This window comes from Arvicola amphibius, chromosome 4 (assembly GCF_903992535.2).
Source record: "Arvicola amphibius chromosome 4, mArvAmp1.2, whole genome shotgun sequence".
Taxonomy (NCBI): Eukaryota; Metazoa; Chordata; class Mammalia; order Rodentia; family Cricetidae; genus Arvicola; species Arvicola amphibius.
This window is the reverse complement of record NC_052050.1, coordinates 109,955,602-109,978,104: the sequence shown is the minus strand read 5'-3', so window position 1 is coordinate 109,978,104 and position 22,503 is coordinate 109,955,602.

Genomic DNA, 22,503 nt, shown 5'->3' with positions numbered 1-22,503 from the left:
CCCAAATTCACTAAGTTCCCACAAAAGCCAACAAGGAAACTGAATCCTGTATGTAAAAGCAAAGAGCTTTTATTTTAATGAAGTTTGCAAACTCAGTCTCTCCGCAAGTCCAACATATTGGAATAGCTGGAGAGCCCTGAGCTCAATTAGAGTTTTATAGTAGTAAAGATGGGGGTGAGGGGGGTCTCTGAGGTTTAGGACCTCTGATTGGCTGACATTTCTCTAGGGGTGTCCTGGTGAGGTGCTCTGCCTGGTGATCCTATCTACAGTGGTTGGAATGTTAGGCATTTCCTTTGAATGGTCTGTTCTTGTGTGGGAGTTGGGTAATTCAGCTTGTGGTTCCTCTTCCAGCCAGGCATTGTCTTAGAGTGAACTACTGAGACTCAGACCTTTTATTAAATTTATTGAGGGCTGAGTTCTACTCTGGCAGGTGGTAATGGTTATGTAATGGAAAAATTAAAAAATGCTGTGGATCCCCAAGTAGTTGTAATGGCAGAAATGCGGCAGGTCCCCAAGTGGCAGGGGGCAAGGGGTCCGGAGAACAGCTATTCCCAAGCAGGGATGGTGCAGTTTCCATGCCACAGGTCTCTGAAGGCAGCTGGTCCCAGGCGGCCAGTCACATGGTAGCAGTGGGTGAGAGACAGACAGATAAGCACATCATGCAGAGTGAGGTTGGATATTTATTTAGTGGTTATGGAGGGGGAAGGGAGAAGGGGAGAAGAAGAGCAGAGAGGGAGAGAAAGAGAGAAAGAGAGAGAGAGAGAGAGAGAGAGAGAGAGAGAGAGAGAGAGAGAGAGAGGAGAGGGAAGGGAGATAGGGAGATGGAAAAAGGAAGAGACTCAGGCTTCAAGCAGGAAGGAAGATCTACCTGCTTCAGTGGACAGGGAAGGGAGTGGGCATGGCTTGTCTCTTAAAGAGACAGAACGGATCATTACAGGTAGGAAATAAAGAACTTCCTTTGGGTGACCTGTTCTTATCATGGCTGGCCCCCACACATACATGGAAGTAGAACATTCATGCACATAAAGCAAAAATAAATATTTAAAGTTACATCTCTAGGAATGCCAAGCTTTCATGAAAACCCTCTTGTAGTGCCCAGTGCCCATCAGAATTCCCGCCCTGTCATTACTTCTGAGCACAGGCTCAACACAGTGCATTAGCTCTGTGACTTTGGTCCCCATGGTTTCCTTAGTTTCTAATGGAGAATGATTTAATAAATCATCTCAGCACTGTATTTTTAAATTCTTCTCTCATTTTCATGCTCCATTTTTGAACCAAGAAATTGGGAGAAGAATTTGAGGCAGAAGTTCCCAGTTCTCAGCCAAAAAAAAAAAAAAAAAAAAAAAAAAAAAAAAACTCCCAAATAATTGTGATGAAGCTTTGAGAGCTACATAGATTCCAGAGTCTTTTCACAAATATTTCTGGGCTTCAAAGAACAAGTGTCCATCATGAGGTAGTTACCTGGAAATGTGAAGAAGCAAGCCCACCAATTTTCCGATATTTCTATTATTAACCCTTTATCTGATAATCATAAATTAATCTTAAGAAAAGCGCTCCATTGATACAATCAAACCAGATTAAACACAAATGTCTGTGTTTAATAAATGCAGCACTCTCGGGTGGACTGAGACAGCATGGCGAGGTGAAAATGCATGCAAACCTGAAACCAAGTGTTCCTTTTTCTGGCAATAGCCTGTGGGCATGGTCCTGACCCTCCCTTGGGGAGGGGTCAGCGCTTGGCAGGCTGGGAGTTGGAGTCTGGACAGGGCAACCCCAAGGCCAGGGGCTTCCAATCATCCAGGACTTCTTGGATTATAGGGGTCTAAGAGGGCTGAGATGATGTCCCCAACTTAATATTACATTCTAGACTCTTTGCATATAGGGAGGAGCTGAAGTGATAGTTATGACCAACATTTTAGGCTTTCTGTGCATAAAGGGGCATTGGCTCAAGTTTGGCTACTTCCTTCGGGCATGGGGTGATGTGGGAGAGGGGAGAGCTGAGAGTTGGTGCAGTCACAGTGAGAGGAGTGGCTGAAGCGGCATCTGGCTTGCTGTCTTCCTGGAGTCCTTAGGCAGCTGCTTTTTTGAGGGAGATGAGAAGGCAGGCGGCTAGGAGAAAAATATTGTTATTATTGGTCCTATGAAATGGGGCTACCCACGGGATGGGACACAGTAGCAGATAAAACCAAAGTTTAGTTGGCAGGTGTCCTTGATCCAGAAGAGTTGGTACCAATGGTGAAGTCCCAGGAGTTATTGCAGGTGTTTGGCGTTATCCGGAGAGTGCTTTGTGAGTTGCTCTTGTCCCAGGCAACAGGAGTGACCTGTAAAATATGCTTGAAACTGACTGGGGTTAGTGTAGCAGAACTTTAAGAGAACTGGAACAGATTTTAGAAGACAATTAAAGTAAATTGGAAATGCTGAACCTCTGAAGACACACCTAAAACCTGTTAATCTTGGACTATGACGCCTGTTAAAGAGGCATACCTGCCTGTTTTTAGCAGGAAACTTCATTAAATGTCATGGATAAAGTACATTCTCCAGCCACACCTCTCGCTGAGCATAAACCCACCAACACCCAGCTGTCCCTTCCCCCACATTGCCCCATGCCTGCAGGAAGTAGCCAGACTTGAGTCAATGCCCCTTTCTCCAAAGAGTGCTTAAAATGTTAGTCATAAATATCACCTCAGCTTCCTGTCACCCATTATACACACAATCTGGAATGTAATCCCAACCTCCGGCCTTCATCTTTGGAGGCCCCTCCCCTGTGCCCCTGGAACCTTGACCCCTCCCCAGAAAAGTTCAAGACCACACCCACAAGCTATTTAAACCACTCCCCAAAAAATAAAAACATGATTTTTCCTTCTTTCTCTCCTGTGGTCATGTTGGCGGCTTCCTGTTTAGCCTCAGGGCCACCTGAGAATGCAGGTATCTAATTAAACCTGGATTATCTTTTCATCTGGTCTGATTTGGCTTGATTGGGATTATTTTTGCTTCGTCAGCGTGGCTCGGTTAGGAAATCCTCCTATCATCGGGTTTCTTACTAACCCCATAAAGGATCCCTCTATCAAGATATCTCTTTCCTTGCTCTCCCTCTCTGTCCTTCCCTCAACTTGACCATCCTTTTGCCTCATGTTCTCCCCCCTCTGCCCCTTTCCCCTTTCCACATGCTCCAAATTTACTCAGGAGATCTTGTCTATTTTCCCCTTCCAGATGAATCCATGAATGTTTCCCTTAGGGTCCTCCTTGTTTCTTAGCTTGTCTGGGGTTCTGTACTGCTTATTCTTTGCTTTATGTCTAATATTCACTTATGAGTGAGTATACACTGTGTTTGTCTTGCTGGGTCTGGGTTACCTCACTCAGGATGGTTTTTTTCTAGTTCCCTTTGCCTGCAAATTTCAAGATATCACACCCCCCCCCCCCCGAGTAGTACTCCACTGTGTAACATTGCTAGAGAGTCTCCCCAAGAAAGACCATTGCTATGGATTCGCCCCTAAGTTTAACTTTTAAACATGCTTAAAATAACTGAGACTCACATGTATCTAGAAGAAATTACTCGCCACTCCCAATCTTTATTCTGTTTCCCTTTGATATATCATGGACCGTAGCTCTAGTACAATGTCACAATCAGGAGTTTGGCATTAATGCAATCTACTGACATTGTTTAAAAATCTGCAATTTTATACACATTTGTATGTGTGTTTTTACTTAATCATTTATGAATCATCTTATGTTTACACAATGATGGTAACGTTTGCAGGCTTTTTATAACCTAATGTCTCCCCCATCTCAGTTTAATTTTCACTCCAGATTGCCAGAACTCTATTCTCTAATTCTATCTTAAAGAATAACACATACGTAGAATGATAAAGTATATAGCAATTGGGATCTTGTTCTTATTTGTTCAATAAACCTTTATTTTTTTAACCCCATAAAGAGATGTGGATATTTATTTCATAATATATTCATATGTTCAAAAAAGTAGATTCATAACAAAATATTGCTGCAATTTGTTACATACATTTTAGTGATTGTGAATAAAGATCTAGTAAAAACCCTAAAATGACATTCTTCCAAGAACGTTGCTTACAAGCTCAATTGGGGTCCTTTAATAGTTCGACTAATTTCTGGGATATTCACCCCAAAAGTCACTTTGCCAGCACTCTGCTTTCACTATTGATTAGTATTCTTTGGTATGGATGTGCCATCAGGCTTTGAAATTTTATTTGCTATCATTTTATCATTTATTACATACCTGTGGGAGGTATGTGTAGGTCTGGGGGTGTCATGGCATATGTGTGGGGGTCAGAGGAAAACGTTTAGGAGTCACTTCTCTCCTTAAATCTTTGCTCTGGAAATCAATCTCAGAGCATCTGACTCACAGTAAGTAAGCAGTTTTGCCCCATATGCCATCTCATAGGCTGAATGTTACCTTTTTAACCACTTAACTCTTTTAAGATACTGAAGTTATGCCAAGCAGTAGAGGCACACACACTTAATCCTAGCACTTGGGAGGCAGAGGCTGGCGGATCTCTGAATTCAAGGCTAGCCTGGTTAATGGAGTGACTTCCAGGACAGCCAGGGCTTCATAGAGAAACTCTGTCTCGAAAAACAAATAAACAAACAAAAAGATACCAGAGTTATTCTGTTATTTTACTATTTATAAGGCTATCTGTTTTAATGGAACAAATGTCAACAGCGTAATCAGTTGTACTGTGAGAGCATGAACAGTTTTATAAGATAATGTAACTGTGGTCCAGATTGCTTTCCCCATCTTACAGGCTCAGCAGTGTCATGGGTCTGGATCATCTTCGCCGATTGCTGCCTGCGTCAGGTGTGTAATTTAATTGTTGCCTTCCTGATGCATTTGTAGTGCTGTCTCATGATAGTCATTTCCTCCCTAGCTAGAGTTAAACATCATCTTGCCAGCCCACAACTGAAAGTCTACAGAACATCTTAATTCCAAACAAACGTGTGTTTCTACAGAGCAAGGAGACTTTAGGCATCATCTCATACCTCGTGCTGCGTGAGAAAGTTTGGACAGAGAAAGGACAAGTGTACACATGTCACAACTTGGCAGAGTGTAGCTATTTAACACTGTCATTTTGTTTTCTCTGAGATTACAGGCCCCTCATGAGAAGTCTAGTGCCGTCAAAGTTAGCCTAATTTTCCCTGACCTAAAATAACCTATCAAACCTCTAAACAAGAGAAGATAGCTTAGGAGATTGTGTGTGGGTCTGTGTGTGGGGGCTGTGTGTGGGGGTCTGTGTGTGTGTGTGTGTGTGTGTGTGTATACACATGAGCATGTGTGTGCACGTGGAGGTCATAACCTTAGATGGTATTCCTTAGGTACTTTGCTTTGTTTTTGAGGCAAGGTCTCTCTTTGCTTTTGTGCTGGAGCACACCAGTGGGCTTGTCAGCTGGCTAAGGAGCTAGGTCTCCACCTGGCTGCACCTCCTCTGAGCTGGGACTATAATCATAGGGAAACCATACCTAACTTTTTTGTTTGCCTTTTCCCTCTTAGGTTCTGGAGATTGAATTTAAATCCGAATGGTTGCAAAGGAAGCTCTTTGCCAGCTGACCCATCATCCCCTCAGTGCTGTCTTGTTTCTAATTGCCATAGTATTTTGTTCCTAAAAGTGGAGAGCAATTCAACAATTTTTCTTTTTTGATTCATTTTCAGTCATATCCCAAGATTATTATCCCAAACAATTTATTTCTTTGAATCCTTTTTATTTTGAAGATGAATATCTGCTCGTGAAAGATCATAGCAGACAATACCAAAAGTTCTCTCCCAGTTCACAACTGCCAGGTCCTGGAAACTGCCGTAGTTCAGTATGCGATTCTTTGCTCCTCTGTTTCCTGCTCCAAACTCCAGTCATGATCGTTGTCAACACAAAACAGAGCTCTCGCCCCAAAGAAATGAGACATCACTATTTTTTATTTGTTTGTTTGTTTATTGTGTATACAATGTTTTGTCTGTGTGTCTGCCTGCAGGTCAGAAGAGGGCACCGGACCTCATCACAGATGGTTGTGAGCCACCATGTGGTTGCTGGGAATTGAACTCAGGACCTTTGGAAGAGCAGGCAATGCTCTTAACCGCTGAGCCATCTCTCCAGCCCGAGGTCACTGTTCTTGAGCCAAATACGAGTAAGTGTGGCCCAGTTGCATGGATTCAGGCATTCCCGGAAAAGTTGTCCCAACATGGAAATGCTTTCATGAACATTTTTACAGTTGCAGAACAGAAAAACAATCTTAAATCAAAGTATTTCCTAAATACATTGTTGAGAACATTAGGGAGGTGAATTATGGGAAACTCTTTGTATCTCAGATGCGATCTGTTGTCATTCCAAGCCTTTGGGTTGATAGTAGCTGATGGATTGGTAGGTAATACATCCCCCAAAGTTTTAACTAAGATACCAGGTTAGCCACAGAGTTGGGCAGACTAAATAGCAGAATATCATTTTGCCTCTGGATTTATAACATTCCACCTCTGCCCAACCATGAAGTTCTACCCGATCAGCCTTCCAGAGTCTTTAAAATAGCTGTGTGGGGTGTGTGTGTGTGTGTGTGTGTGTGTGTGTGTGTGTGTGTTGGCTTATTTTTCCTTGGAGCTCCAGTTAACAGTTGTAAGTAAATTGGTCCCAGGTAAAATGTCACTGAAATTCTTTCTATTCTATTGCCTTGGGAACTTGGAATCTGAGCTAGCACATCATCCAAGCTGAGGGCATATCTTTTCTGGGCTCCAATCCTATCACTGTGAAATAATCAGTAATCAAAACCCCCTCCCAGTCAGATCCATTTTCTAATGCTGAAAATAATCAATACTTAGTGATTTTGCCAATGAAAAAAATGGATTCAAACATGGGCTAGAAAATAACCTGTAAAATGGAGGTAGGGGCAAAGGAAGCAGTTCTTTGAGCATATGAACATGGAAAAGCATAAATTACATCTGCTGAAAATGCCCTGAAGATATATTTCCAAATTGAGAAGTGTGGGCGGCTTCCCTGGAGCGAAACGCACGGCGTGGCCAGTTTCTCTGTTGTTACTGCTCTCACGCTGTTTTCTCCACACCATGAAGCTCCGTTCTGCATTGCATAGCATGTGATACTAAATAGCTCTATACGCTGAAGCACATTGGGTAGGTTCCAATGTTCGCTTGGATGTGTGCTCGTTCATGTCCTCCACACTGAGCACCGTGTCACGTCTCTCTCTCTCTCTCTCTCTCTCTCTCTCTCTCTCTCTCTCTGTGTGTGTGTGTGTGTGTGGAGTGTGAGTGAAGTAGCCATTAGGGATGAATCTATCAAGGTGCATAATGTATAGATACAAAGAAAAGTCAGAGTGGCTGCCTTGGTGCATTTTAAAACACAGAATTTTCACAGTGCTCATATCAGGGATATGGAGATCTAAGACATAAAGCTGTAAGAGGAAAATGGTTGACAATTCAGAAGGAAGTTTATAAATATTTCCACAGCCGAGAGAAATGCTGGAACTGTTTTTATCGGCTATGAGCTCAGAAGGTGAGCCTCTCTCTGTGATGTCACAGGTTTTTCTTTCCTTTAACTCAAGCTAAAAAGATAATTTATTTTTCAGAAGGCAGAGAGGCAAGGATCAGGGTATTATTTCTGTACTCCTTACTTGAAACTTCTGATCTGACATCTTTGGGTGTCTAGTCCTCCCATGTTCTCAATTTCCCCCTCTTTCCTATCGCTCTGGAGGTGTCTGGATCACAGGCTCTACCATACTTGATTAAACGATTCTGAAGCTATTTTCTCCTGATTATGAATGCATACGAAACTCAAACACCCACTCTGAAACTAATACCCCCTCAGTTGCTTGAAGTTGAGGCTTATTAGTTGCATTTGAGCCAGGGTTGTGTGGGTTTCAAATGTATGTGCTCTTTCCCCTTTGTTCTGCACCCAGCCACATTAGTGAGCTCAGGATGGCATCAGTGTTGCCAAGGAAAACCCAAACCATAGCTAATTCTTTATCAGAATATTGGGCAGTTAACTTCTTTTGGAAATACTGAAATATTATTTGCCTCTTTACTGAAAAGGCTTCTATTTCTCTAAGAGATAAATGTACATATCCCTGCACTTCAAACCCCTTTTGAAATAAACACAATTTCTACTTAGGTCATGCACCAACTTTGGGTACATTTACCATGGATATACAAAGAAACCGGAGACTATTTCTCCAGCTCTTCTAGGGAACTCAGGTCAGAATAAGATTACAAAGTAATAACAATGGGGCTGGGGAGATGGCTCAGTGGGTAAGAGAACTTGCTTCACAAGCAAGAGGACTTTAGTTTGAAACCCCAGTACTCAGGTAAAAATCCAGGCAAGGGAGCAAATGCCTGTGACTCCAGTATTGTGGGGTCACAACCAGCCTAGTCAATACTTTGCGCTTCTCTTCAGTGAGAGACCCTATCTCACGGCAATAGGCAGAAAGGGATGTAGGAGACACATCTGACTCCAGCCTCTATGTGTGTAAACCCCATGCATATTTCATACATAGACACATTAAAAACCCCAAACCCTGTCGATATTCACATAGATTTTTGCTACTATCACACTTCATCAGACATGTTTCTTTGTGTAGTAGATAATAGCTAACATAGAGATTCACAACTGGGCGGAGAGTAAGTGTCAGAGTGCTTGGCCATACATGAAACATATATATCCTCTTCCCCTCCACTCATGCTCACCAAAACCTCAGGAACATTCACGGAAGAGGAGGCAGGAAAGTAAGATCCAGAGAACAGGGAGGACTGGAGCAAAACAGTGTCTTCTTCTAGATAGGACAGGAGAGCTTCACTGATGCGCTGACCGTAGCTACAGCTGCCTGTACAAGACTTCCCCAGATCAGTCAACACTGGACATGGAGGGAGTCGTGGACCCTGCCTCTAGGTGAGCAGCTATTGATAGCTGATGGTTCCTGGAAGAGGGAGAGTCAGTTTCCTTTAAGGACCCTGAAAGATCAACTGCACTCTAGTGGATGGAGCTACGTCCATGATTTCTATGACAACGTTAAGTTAGACTCTGTGGATTATTTAAGAACAGAGAAAGAACACAAAGCTGGAGGGAGTAAAAGATGGAGGTGGTTCTGAGAGGAGGTAGCAGGAAGAGTGGAAGGTGAATATGATCAAAACACATTGTGTGAAACTGTCAAAGACTTCATAAAATAATACTACTAAATAGTGTTCTTTTAAGGGGATACTTATTGAACACATGCCAAGCTACTTAACTACTTTTAAGTAGTTAGATCATATTTAATCTTACCAAAAATACTTTATAGATTTTATGCTCAAATAATTATCGTCATTTTACAGAAGATATCATAGAGTACAAAAAACTTAACTGAATTACGGTAGAACTTAGAATAAAATATTCAGCTCCATTTTCAGAAACACACCCTTTTGTATTTTTTGAGAATTACATGAGTACTATATTTACATCATTTCTACACCACCCTTCCTCCTTCCCCCCCAAACTCCTTTTACTAATGCCTTCTTCACTCTCTCTCAAAATCACTTCTTTAGTTATTATTGTTTTACACACACACACACACACACACACACACACACACACACGAGTTCATTTAGTGTTCTTCATGTGTACATGTATTTAAAGCTGACCACTTGGGACTGAGTAGTTTACCAGGAAGCTTGTCCCCCAGAGAAGACAGCAGCCATTAGTTGCTGTAGCTCCTCATCTTGGGGTGAGGTCTTGTGAGATTTCCACCAGTGGAGACATCCACAATGTAACCCGTATGCTTAAGGCTCAGGGGACATCCAGGAAGAGAGGGCAGAAAGATTGCAAGAGCCAGGGGGCTAGGATGTTTGCTGTGAGATTGTGTCTTCTATGTATGACGGAGACACACCCTTAATCTCAATCCCATAATGCCTTTCAGCAAGATGTGTTAACTATCAGAAAATGTCTTTTTTAAGAAAATATGGGAATTAGGAGTTGAAGAGATAGTGCAACAGTTTAGAACACTTACTGCTCTTCCAGAGGACCAGAGTTCAGTTCCCACATTCATACTGAGTGACTTGCAACCTCCACTAACAGCAGCTCCAGAGCGGTGTGACGTCTCTGGCCTCTGCATGCATGCACTTTCACTAACACGCGCACACACACTCACATACAAACATACATAAATTCACATATACAATTAAAAAATAACAAAACACCCAAATATCTAAAAGTGCTTTAGAAAAGACAATATGGTCATTAGATATAGTCATTAATTATGATCATGAAAGAATTCATTCTCAGTTGTTTTCTCTAGGTTTGGCTTCCTGATCACTTCTGTTAAAATATTCTTACAGTCTAAATCTAAAATGTCCTCTAAAGGCTCATCCATGTGTTAAAGGCTTGGGTGCTAGCCCCGAAGATTTCCCTGAGGCTTTGACTTCACAGGTTCTCGCTCTGAGGATTTGGAAGACAGAGACTATACTGTCCCTGCGTCCCAGTTATTTCTGACACAATATAGTTTACAGCTGCTTGTTAAACCAAACTAAGATGTTAATGCACACCAGAACATTGTGGTTAATGGATGGTTAATCATGTGAAGGCAATTATTACCATGTCTGAAGACCCACGTGATAGCAGAGAATTGATTTGCATTAGTTTTTCTGCAATTGCATCAGTGTGTGTGTGCATGTGCATACACAAATTAATATTAAAAATTATGATTAACAATAAACAGAAATACTGTTGACTACTGGTCTTAATAATAAGAGTAGTAGAAAGATTATAAAAAATTAAATAGAAAATAACTCTCATGGTGGTATGGCACTTTGCACTGGGAGGCCTTAGGCAGGTTCTCACACATCTCAGCTAGGGTTTGTACTGTTGTGATAAAGCACCATGACCATACACAACTTGGGGAGGAAAGGCTTTTTATTCAGCTTACAACTCTCAGGACACACTCCGTCACTGAGGGAAGTCAAGACAGGAACTCAAAGCAAGAAACTGGAGGCTGGAACTGATGCAGAAGCCATGGAGGAGTGCTGCCTACTGAATTGCTCATCATGGCTTACTCAACCTGGTTTCCCATACCATCCGGGACCATCTGCCAAAGGTTGGTACCACCCACAATATGCCGGGCCCTCCCACATTCTCATCAAATTTAAAAATATCCTACAGACTTGCCTACAAGCCAATCCTGTGGAGGCCTTTTCTCAAATAAGAATCTTTTTTCCCAGATGACCCTAACTTGTGTCAAATTGAATTAGAAACTAGCACAACATGTCTGCTGGATGAGCTAATAGTCATGATAACCTGGGGTACATGGCACACTTCCTGCCACATGAGCATTGTGGCTGTTGTGGCTGTTGATATTCTCCAGTGGTTCTGGCCTTTTAACTTTGAATAAGATGTACAGAGAGTATTAACTCTCATCCTTCTCCTGTGCATAGGAACTGCTTCTAAAACAAGGTGGAATGCCTAGCAGGCAGAATAGACTCACACTTAAGACACACAAACAGAAAGCATGTGAAGATGTAATTGAACGGGGTGGGGGGGGCTATGTTCCAACCCTAGCATGCAGCACAACTTGACAGCTTTGGCCAGGTAGTTCTGGCTTTAGAATCAAGGATAGAAAAAAGGGGGTTATGGAATCACCCTCCGTGATTTTAGGTCAAGTGTGTGTCGGGGGTGTCCCTAAATGGAGGCCTAGAGAGGTCATTGTGTGAAGCTGAGAAGTTTAAGCGTGGGTTGCCTTGGAGATCCCAAGATGTTAGAGATGCCAGAGCAGTGTGATACCTGCTGAAGAAAGCTGCTAACAGGGGGTGGAACAGCCCAAGAGAAAGAAGTTTGTTCCAGTCAACAAAGCTAAACTGAGTTGGAGATCTGAAGAGCATTTTGACAGTAGACATGGAGATGCAGAGTTAGTTTGGAGTTTGCCCAGCAGGTTTTCGGTCTTGCTTTGGTCCAGCATTTTCTCACTATGCTCCCTTTCCTACATTATGAAACAATAATGAATATCCTGTGCCATTATATGTTGGAAGTATGTGATCTACCTTTTTATTTTGATTTTACAGGTGGTACAGTTAAGAAATCGCATGAACTTCAGAAGAGACTTTGGACTTTAGACTTTTAAACAAGTTAGAGACTATGGGGACATTTAAAGTTGGACTGAGTGCATATCTGAATTATGTTATGGCTACAAGCCTATGGGACTAGGGAGTAGAATGTGGTGGTTTGAATAGCAATACTTCCCACAGACTCATGCGTTTGAATACTTGACCCATAGGGAATAGCACTGTTGGAAGGTATGACCTTGTTGGAGGAGATGTGGCCTAGTTGGAGGAAGTAAGTATGTCACTGTGGAATCAGGTTTTGAGGTTTCATATGCTCAAACTCTGCCCAGTGTGGCACAGTTGCTTCTCCTGTCTACAGATCAAGATGTAGAACTCTCAGCTCTTTCTCCAGTTCCATGTCTGCCTTCACACTGCCATAAAGATAATGGACTTATACTCTGACTGAAACTGTAAGCAAGCCCAATTAATGTTCTCATTTATAGGAGTTGTCATGATCATGGTGTCTCTTAACAGAAATAGGAACCCTAACTAAGACAAACACCAACAAAAATAGCCTAAGAAACTTTTCTAGCGTTTGATTGATATTATCTTTTTAAAGGTACTGATACAGTACGTATGACAAAATTAAAACCTCGACTTAAACTTTCTCATGCTTATTGAATAGGTTAGAGTTGTTGTCTTTTAATTTCTATGAAGAGAAGATCAGAATCCTTTTAAATAGAGAGGCTAAAATATCTATAGGCTGTCCTACTGATGTCCAGACAGCCACTCCAGTGGCCAGTGGGTATGTGTTCATTTCTGTGTTGCTGGTTGATTGCCCATTGTTTGAGATCTAGTCCCATACTTGGCTGCGTTCAGACCTCTCTCTTTCTTCTCTACTGGAATAACAGTGACCCTTTGCACTTTTCAGAATTAGCAAGTATCCAGAGACAAGAGCAGGGGAATGAATAGCAGAGCTGGTTTTGCATGCAGAGAAAGCAAAACCCCATGGAACTGTGGGAGAAGGGTAGCTTTGCAGAGCTGGAAGAGGTCCGGGGGCCTAGGAGAAATTGATTTGACAACAGAAACACCCAAAGGAGGTGAGAGGGACTACAGTTCTTGTGATGGACTCAGTAGAGAGTTCGTATGAGGATGGAGGACAATCGGAGAGTTGCTGGAAGAAACACCTGGATTTGGGTCTGTGGTTCTTGGCGCTTTTCCATCTTGGAACATATTGCTTATGGGAACAGGTTCCTTTTTATAATAATTTTATTATGACTTTTTTTCTCTTACATATCAATTCCAGTTCCTCCTCCCTTCTCCTGCTTCCCCAATCTTTCCCCCCACCTCAATTCCCTTTGGGTCCTCTGAGAGGAAAGACCTCTGTTGGAAGTCAACTAAGTCTGTCCCATTACTTCATTGAGGTAGGACCAAGGCCCTCCCTCCTTGTCTCAGTTAAGAAAGGTGTCTCTCCAGGAGAATGGGCTCCACAAAGTCAGTTCATGCATTAGGGTTAGATCTTGGTTCCACTGCCATTGGCCGCACAAATGGCCCAAGCCACACCATTGTCACCTGCGTTCAGGGGACCTAGTTCAGTCCTATGCAGGTTCCCTCCTTGTCAGTCCAGAATCAATGAGCTCCCACTAGCTCAGGTCATCTGAAGCTGTGCTTTTCCCCATCATGGTCTTGTCCCTTTTGTTCATATCATCGCTCCTCCCTGTATTCTATTGTACTGTGGGAGCTCTGCCCAGTGGTCAGTTGTAGATCTCTGCATCTGCTTTCATCTGGGAAACAGGATCTTGATGAATCCACTCCACACAGTGAGTTCAGAGTAAGGACCACTAAAATCTCTAAACATTTCCAAGCGGTAACTTTCTCAATGAAATTGTTTTATTCTGTCAAATCGCTGCTAACAATATCTTTTATTCAAGCAATTGAATAATAGAGAGTAACTCTATTATTATTATTTGGATCTCAAAATTTTGAAATAAAAAAGGACTTTAAAGTCAAGGACCACTTTTAAAGCTAGAAAAACTAATCTTAAATTTGCCACATAAGACCAGTGTCCAAATTATCCTCATAGTCGGAGATGAAGGGAAAGTCGTGGAAGTTCATTGATGATTTATTCCACACGCACCATACAAGGGACCTCACTTTTGGCTGGAACAGAGTGTGGGCATGTGAGTGAAGGCCACCTTTCAATTCTCCTCTCAGAACATCCCTGGCTTTTACTAAGGTGGTAGGGAAATCTGCTCAAATATCCCCTAATGACCATTTTCCATTAAAAGCGAAAGCAGTGACGACGGCTGTAACAGTGGTGCCGTCCGCTCTTCGCTTTGTGCTTTGTATCGAAGCGTGTGTTGAGATCACGGACATGACAGACGAGAAAACAAGCAAACTGGACTCCATAGCTTTGCATCTAAAACTGCTAAGTGGTCTAATCTTGTTTTGTTCTTTTAGTTGCATTTATGTAGAAAACTAAAATAAATATAGAACATTCAGCTGAGCGTGTGGGGTATGCTGTGTTCCTGTGGGAAGAGACTAACAAACCCGAGATTCCCTCACTTGCAGCAGATCTCCAAAGTGGGTTTTTAGAAATAGAAGCCTGGGGATCTGGAAAGGAGGCTCAGTGGTCAAGGACGCTTGCTTTCCCTTCACAGGACCGGAGCCGGCTTCCCAGTGCCCACATCAGGCAGCTCTTCTGGCACAGGATGGCAGCCACACGCATTTGCACATAATCAGACACATACACACAAAGAAAGAGACACAGAAATTTAAAAACCAAATCTTAAAAAGAGGTGTATTCTTCGTTGTGTAGTAGCTAGAGGTGAGCTATCTAGACCCATGGAGGCAGTTAGAAGGTTCTCCCATTTATGCAGTTTTGCCAAGTGGTGCGTGCGTGCGTGTGCTGTGCGTGCGTGCGTGCGTGTGCGTGTGTGTGTGTGTGTGTGTGTGTGTGTTTTGTGGGAATTCACTCTGACTATAGCTTTGGGGTACCAGTCTTAGCATGTGGCTATTTGTCTTCGGATGTGACCACTTAAGAGGACAGATTAAGAGGTCACACAATCCTTGGGTGGTGAAGGCCGAGTCAGATGGCATAAAGCAGCCAATGGTCGGTCCCCAGCTTTCTTGGGTGGAACAGAAGGACTCCGCAACTGGTTGTATCTCGTCCTGTATCTGTAAGTCTGCTTCTCCATAGCACTCTTAATAAATTGATATGTGGGGGGAGAGGTGTTCTGCCAGGTGAAGGAAGCCATGCCTGAAAGAAAATACAGGCAATCACAATGAAATTATGACTTAATGCTGCATGAGGAAACTGGATGAGATTTTGAATAATCCTTTAAATTTCATATCTGTTTGTTATTTGAGACACAGGCTTACTATTCACCAGCTCGGGTTGGACTTGAAACTCATTCTACAGACTAAGCTAACTTTGAACTCACGTAGATCTGCCTGTCTCTGGGGAATCTTTTTTTTCTTAACTATTTATTTAGAGTGTGTATGTGTGTCCGTGTATACAGGTACACTATGTACACGTAGGTGTCCAGAAGGCCAGAACGTATCAGATCCTCCCTGGAACTTTTGTAATCCCCGACAAGAGGGTTCAGTTGAATTCCCCTCCCTGTGATAGTAACCATGAAATTATAGAATGTGAACAGTTTGAGATACTCTAATAATAACCCTGGCAGTGCTGTTACGCATCCAGTTAAAAATCATTGGTGAGTCAGAGGCCTGGACACATTATGTCAAACTGTCCTAATGTCCTAAGGTCAAAAACTGCTTTCTTGTGGTGAAATATCTAAATCCCGGGCACAGTTGGTGGGAAATACCTTACTGTTTGGATTTGCACATCCATAAATTGTAGTTTGTTGAAGAAGTGTGGTGGAAAGACATGGCTCAGTTGTTCCGGCGTCTCCTGTGCAGGAATTGGATCCCAGAGCACACAAAGATGCTCTGTGTGATGAAATGCAGTGATAAGCCTAGCACTTCAGAGGAGAAGAGGAGTAGGTCCCTGGGGCTTTCTGGCCAGCATGGCTTTCTTGGAAGGTTCCAAGCCACATAGAGACTCTATCACAAGATACAAAATGGGCAGAAAAAAAAAAGTTCCAACTGAAATGTTTTTCTCCTTTCTCACTTGTTTTTGTGATGGATTCCTGGCAACTGATGGGTTGGCAAGGCAATGCCAGCAGCCATACTTTCCCATATTTGGTGGCATGGTGAATAATCAAAACTGGAGTAAATAACATTTGCCATCTCTAGTCTCTTCTGCTTCATTTACCTTCACTCCAATGCCAGATGAAACAAAACCCCCTGCAGTCCAGGGTTAATTCACTGTATTCGTCTACCCAGCTGTGTAAACCATATAAAAAACTCTTCATTAAACAACTGTTCTTATGCTTATTTTCCTTGAGATAGCTAGGCACTCCAGTGAGCATCTGAGGATGTGGAGATGCCACTCTTGCTCAAGAGGCAATGGATGTCACAAAGCACACAAGAGATTGGCAGCTGCTTCTCATTCTTTCCCTCGCGGTCACTCTAATGCCATCTGGGAAGTCCTCCACCTCCTACATCTACAGAAGACAGTGGGACCGAATGACTCTAAAGTGCCTCTCATTTTTAAACTTTCACCATCGTATTTATATAAAGAACAGCGTTTGTGAGTGTGGGTTCTTAAACCCATTGCTGGGCTCAAATCCTAGTTCTCCCACTTACCATCTGCATAACCTCGGGTGAATGACTTAACTTTAGGAATCTCAGCTATCTCCGCTGAAAAATGGACGAATGGCTGTCTCCACTGAACAGAGTAGTGGGATTGGTGAAGCAACATGTATGAGACATGTCCATGTCTGTACATGTATGAGATGTGCCTCACAAGCACAAGGCATTTAGTGACATAGCACACACAAGGGTCATCTTTCATTTCATGTTAGTTAGGTGTCAGACACGGTGTTGATCTATAAATGTTCATTCCTCCCAACTCTTTGAAGTCTGATTTTGATTTCTGTTTCCCTAATAAGGAGAATGAAGACCGGTGACTTGAAACCACAGGGCCCCAAACCTAGATAGCTATGTAGCCACATCTCTGCAACTGGTACAGCTGACGGCAGACACCGTTCCTTTCTAATTCACATTTCCATAACATGTAGGATATGGGAAGTTATTTGGGGTGGGGCTGGGGAGATGGATCAGTTGGTAAACTGCTTCCCATTCACAGAATGAGAGCCTGATTCAGATCTCCAGATTCCACATTTGAAAAGCTGAATGCGGTGTCCTGCGCTTATAACCCCAGCACAGAGGAGGATGTGGTGGCAACCAGCTTCCTAGGCTCCCTTGACCACCCAAAATAGTGTACTTGGCAAGTTGCTAGCTGGTGAAAAACCCTGTCTCTAAAAGTTAATGTAGAGGACACCTGCAAAACAACATTCAAGGGGCTGTCCTTTGGCCTCCACATGCACACATAGTCCACATTCGTGCATGAATGCTCACGCGCGCGAGCACACACACACACACACACTCAAAAACCAAAATACATTGGCAGGGCAGTGGTGGCTCACGCCTTAATACGAGCATTCTGGAGGCAGAGGCAGGCGAACTGTGATTTGAAGGCTAGCCTGGTTTACAAGAGCTAGTTCCAAGAGAGCTAGGACTATGATACAGAGAAACCCTGTCTTGAAAAACCAGAAGAAAAAACACACGTTTAAAAAGAAAGCTCTAAGAAACAGCACATCTAAAGTGTGAGAATCATAGCATCACTTTATAACTTTAAGAAGACTCACTGCGAACTTGGCTGGCCATGAAGATGTCTGCTTGCTAAGGGAAGCCTGAGGTGCACCTGTTTCTTTGCACTGAGACACACTGTGAGCTTGGTTCCATTCCTGCAAAACAGTCCCTCATCTCACAGCTCAACCCTTTCCCATGGGCATGGCAGAGGTGTGTGGCTTGTGTTCACACATTAACCAAGCAACCCTGAGTCAGCAATTTCTAGTTAACTTACGGCTTTTTACTGGCAGAGTGATTTCTTCAATGGCTTCTTTTATTTATCCATGCTCACAAGCTGAAGATGGAGATAAACAGAAGGACAAAGGGACGAGTGATTCTGAGGCAGATGGAAGGGAATGTGAAGGCCTTCAACAATGCTCACTGCCCAGGATTTGAGATCCTCCTCCTGCGAGTGCGCTCCATGGCTCTCAATACTCGGAACAATACATACAAATTAAACAGTGAGCAAAATGTAAGCCCATGCTTTTTGTTTCATTATTTGTTTCCACTAAGAAACTGAAGGAAATGCAAAGGAAGTGTCCCTGGTTTCAACCAGTATTCCCTGCAAAGGTGACGGAATCTGCTCCTCTATTTTCATTGGTTTGAGAGGCATTCACTAGTAGCCAACCACATGCTACATGTTGAGCTAGGTACTAGAGACAGTGTGAGATACGGTAAGGGAAACAGCAAGAGAGTTTCTCCTTAGACCTGAGATGTGTAGCATGTATTGAAGAAACGAGTAGGCCTGACAAAGGTAAGCAAGTGAGAATCCACTGATAACAATTATGAGGGTGATAGGAGATAGTAGCTCCAGAGGAGAGAAGGAAAAGAACTATTCCTGGTGACTCATTCCACAACAATCTTTGATTGGTTTCTGGAAGGAAATGAATGGCAGGCTATTTTCTCAAGGTGCTCAACAATTACACACAACCAACAATGCCTAACACGAACAATTACCATTTAAATCACCCAACGTTTGGCAGATGCTAATAAACTAATTAATCATAGGCACAAAAATCATATCCTTTTTGGTGATTGTATAAGTTTGGAGAAAGGGTCGGTGAGCTCAGATCTGGAGGGAAGAGGTGATTAGGCAAAGACTGCACTTGCCGATGGCTACTGAGAACTTGCTCCAGACTCCTCAAAGTAACATGGCATACAATAAAGGAGCAGGGCTCACTCATGCAGCCGGAAAAGGACCAGACCCCCAAGCTGACCAACAGAATGTAGAACAAGTCAACCAGATCTGACCTGGAGCCCTAAATGTGTCTTGCTTCCAGATTCTTTTTGCCATTGCCTGGCTTTCTAGTTTGCTTTTCTGATTCTGTGGCATATACCACACATATGATACATGTAAGTGATATCTACATGACCAAAAGAAGCTTTGGGGGAGGAACAAGTTGATTTCATCTTCCACCACCAGGTCACAATCGACCTTTGAGGGAAACCAGGCAGGAGTATGGAGGAACATGTGAACAGCTGCCCACAGCTGTACCCACAGGTCAGTCTGATGGAGGCAATTTCGCAATTGATGGTTCCCTCATCACATGTTGTAGAATATCTGCATACTGTGTGAAGATGTGGTGTTGTGATGGGTGAAATAAAGAGCTGAATGACCAATAGCTAAGCAAAAAAGGATAGGCGGGACTTCTGGGACGAGAGAGCAAGAGGAGAAGGAAGCTAGACAGGTGATTTCTCCAGGAGACTCCGATTAAGTCAGATGTGCTACATCAAGGAAAGGTAAAAGCCACATGGGTGAAGGTAGATTAACAGAAGCAGGCTAATTTCAGTTATAAGCGCTAGTTGGGGGAAAGCTTAATCTAAAGGCCAAGCTTTTATAATCAACAATAACTCCCTGTATTGTTATTTGGGGGCTGGTGATTCAAAAATAGTCTGACAAGAAAGCTTTCTACATTCACAGCTAACTCTAGATTGTGTCCAGTTGACAACGAAAACTAACCCATACACCTGGCAATAAACATTCTCTTTAAAACCCTCTTTCCTCTCTACCTGTTTATCCCACTGACAGTTAATTGCCCCCAAATTCTCATTGTTTGTGACTCTGTCATACTCTTCCACCCAGGAGACACTCCTGTTGGACCAGGGCTCCAGAAGATTTAAAACAATAATAACTGGACTTCAAAAAGCCAATGCCCACTGCAGAATTTCCAGTTATTGTGGGGAAATTACCTGAGAGCAATAGAAAGTTCTGGCCTTCTTAGAGTCCAGGAATGTATGGGAAGCAGTTTCTCTTACCATTCTGTAAGGCATAGTGCCTGCCACTACTCTCTATAAGAGGGTCGCCCAGCTAGAATTCTGTAGCCCTCAGTAATGATACCTTAAGAGGTCTTTTAAAATTTATCTCTTGTGAGTGGTAGTCATTACATTTTTCCCATTTTTTTCCTAGTGAAAAAGTCAAAGTAGTAACTTTTTAAAAAATCCTTCAGAACCTACCATAATATCAATGACCTTTCAGACTGACCAGTCACTCTGGTCAGAAAATAACTCATCATCTGACTAGTCTCAGGTTTGATCATTGCTCTCCCCAGGCCCTTGAGGTCTCAAGTTTCAGTGCATAGGAAAATTATTTTAAGACGCACTAAAACAAGTTTACATTTTATCTAACACACCATCTAAATCCTCTTAAAAATCATTTAAATCTTTGGTCAGTTGCTTTCTAAGTCTTTCCTTTTCCCACACCAGGATGTATATTTAAAATAACATTTATTTACAAAATGGTATCTTAGCAACGGTGTCACAGCACAAGAGTGTGTTATCTAAAGCAAACCAATCCTGGCCATAAACTATATAAGCAAAGCAGCCGAATGTGATTGGTATAGCTCCCCTGAGATACAGGGAGTCTGGGGTGCTCTACGAGATTAAAGGCAAATTTTCAAACTGGAAGTGACACATTATTCATTTTTCACTCAAGGAATGGGAAACACTTTTATTCTTAATTATGAAATCATAAACTTTAAGAGTGAAAAGGGAATTTGAAGGCTGTCCAGTTCAAGCCTATAATGTTATAAGAGGTCGAGGGATGGGAAGAACAAGCAATAATTTACTTTTCTCTGAGTACCCAGGTGGTTTGTATGAGAAATCAGGTTTCCTGACTTTCGTCCAGTTATTCTAGCAACCATTTTTCTTATGATAAATGTTATGTACATTTGCAAGATGACTGGACACTTTTCAAATTGCTGGTTTTGAAACAGGAAAAACAAACACCCCCTTCCCACCCCCAGTCTTTATATATTTTAATCCATGGCTTCAAACCTAGAATGTGATTTCAAGTCACTAAATCAGCCAGTTCGTTTAAATTGCTGGATGTTTATTTATAGCTTAGGTAGAAACAGAACTGAGGTCTTGGAAAGTTAAATAATTTATTCTAGACTTAAGAATTCACTCACTAATATCACTGCATGAGTTGATGGTAGATTTTAAATGACAAGTCTGAAGCAGCCTGCACATGCACAGACACACACACACAAATGCACACACACAGATGAGACCTGCATCAAACATGATTCTGCAGATTATGTAAAAGGAATCAGTGTTTTTAAAGGGTGTGTAATAATAATAAAGTGAAGGTTTTCTTTGTTTACCTATGTATTTATCACCATCATTAAGAGATCTTTTGTCAAAACTGGAGCATTTACTATTATTGAAAACAATCTCAGGAGATCTTGCCTATTCTCCTTCCCACAGAGGTCCATGTGTGTTTCTCTTAGGGTTGTGGGGGTGGAGGGAAAAGGAAGGCTGAGAGGAGAACATGAGGAAATGGGATGGGGAAGGACAGAGACGGAGAGCAAGGAAAGAGATATCTTGATAGAGGGAGCTATTATTGGGGCTAGCATGAAACCTGGCACTAGGGAAATTCCCAGGAATCCACAAGGATAATCCCAGTTAGAACCCTAAGCAATAGTGGAGAGGGTACCTGAACTAGCCTTCCCCTATAGTCAAATTGATGTCTACATTAAATGTCATCATAAAACCTTCATCCCAAAACTGATGAAAGCAGCTAAGCCCTGGGCCGAGCTCCTGGAGTCAAGTTGAAGAGAAGGAGGAGAGATAATATGAGCAAAGGGATCAAGACCATGATGGGGAAAGCCACAGAAACAGCTGGCCTGAGCTAATGGAAGCTTGCTGACTCTGGATTGACAGCTGGGGAACCAGCATAGAAACAAATTAGGCCCTCTGAATGTGGGTGACAATTGTATTGCTGGGGCTGTCTGTGAAGCCACTGGCATTGGTTCCAGGACTTATCCCTAGTATATGAACTATATTTTTGGAGCTCATTCTCTTTGGAGGGATACCTTGCTCAGTCTAGATTTAGTGGGTAGGACCTTGGTCCTGCCTCAGAGTGATGTGCTAGACTTCAGTGACTCCCCATGAGAAGCCTTATCCTCTCTGAGGATTGGATGAAGTTGGGGTAGGAGGAAGATGGAGGGAGCAGGAGGAGGGAAGGGAGTAGGAACTGTGATTGGTATGAAAAATGAGAAAATATTGTTTTTTAAAAATAAATAAATACACTTAAAAAATAAAATAATCTCAATAAATGTTTCTCAGTTATTAATGGAATACAGATAAAAACCAGTGAAGGAAAAAACTTACCTTGTTTTTAACTAAAACATCAACAATTTTTCTTTTCCTCAAATTTTACACTGATTACTTGTAGAATCTTTAAAATGATATAATGCTTTCAGAAACTTAAGCCCACTGGC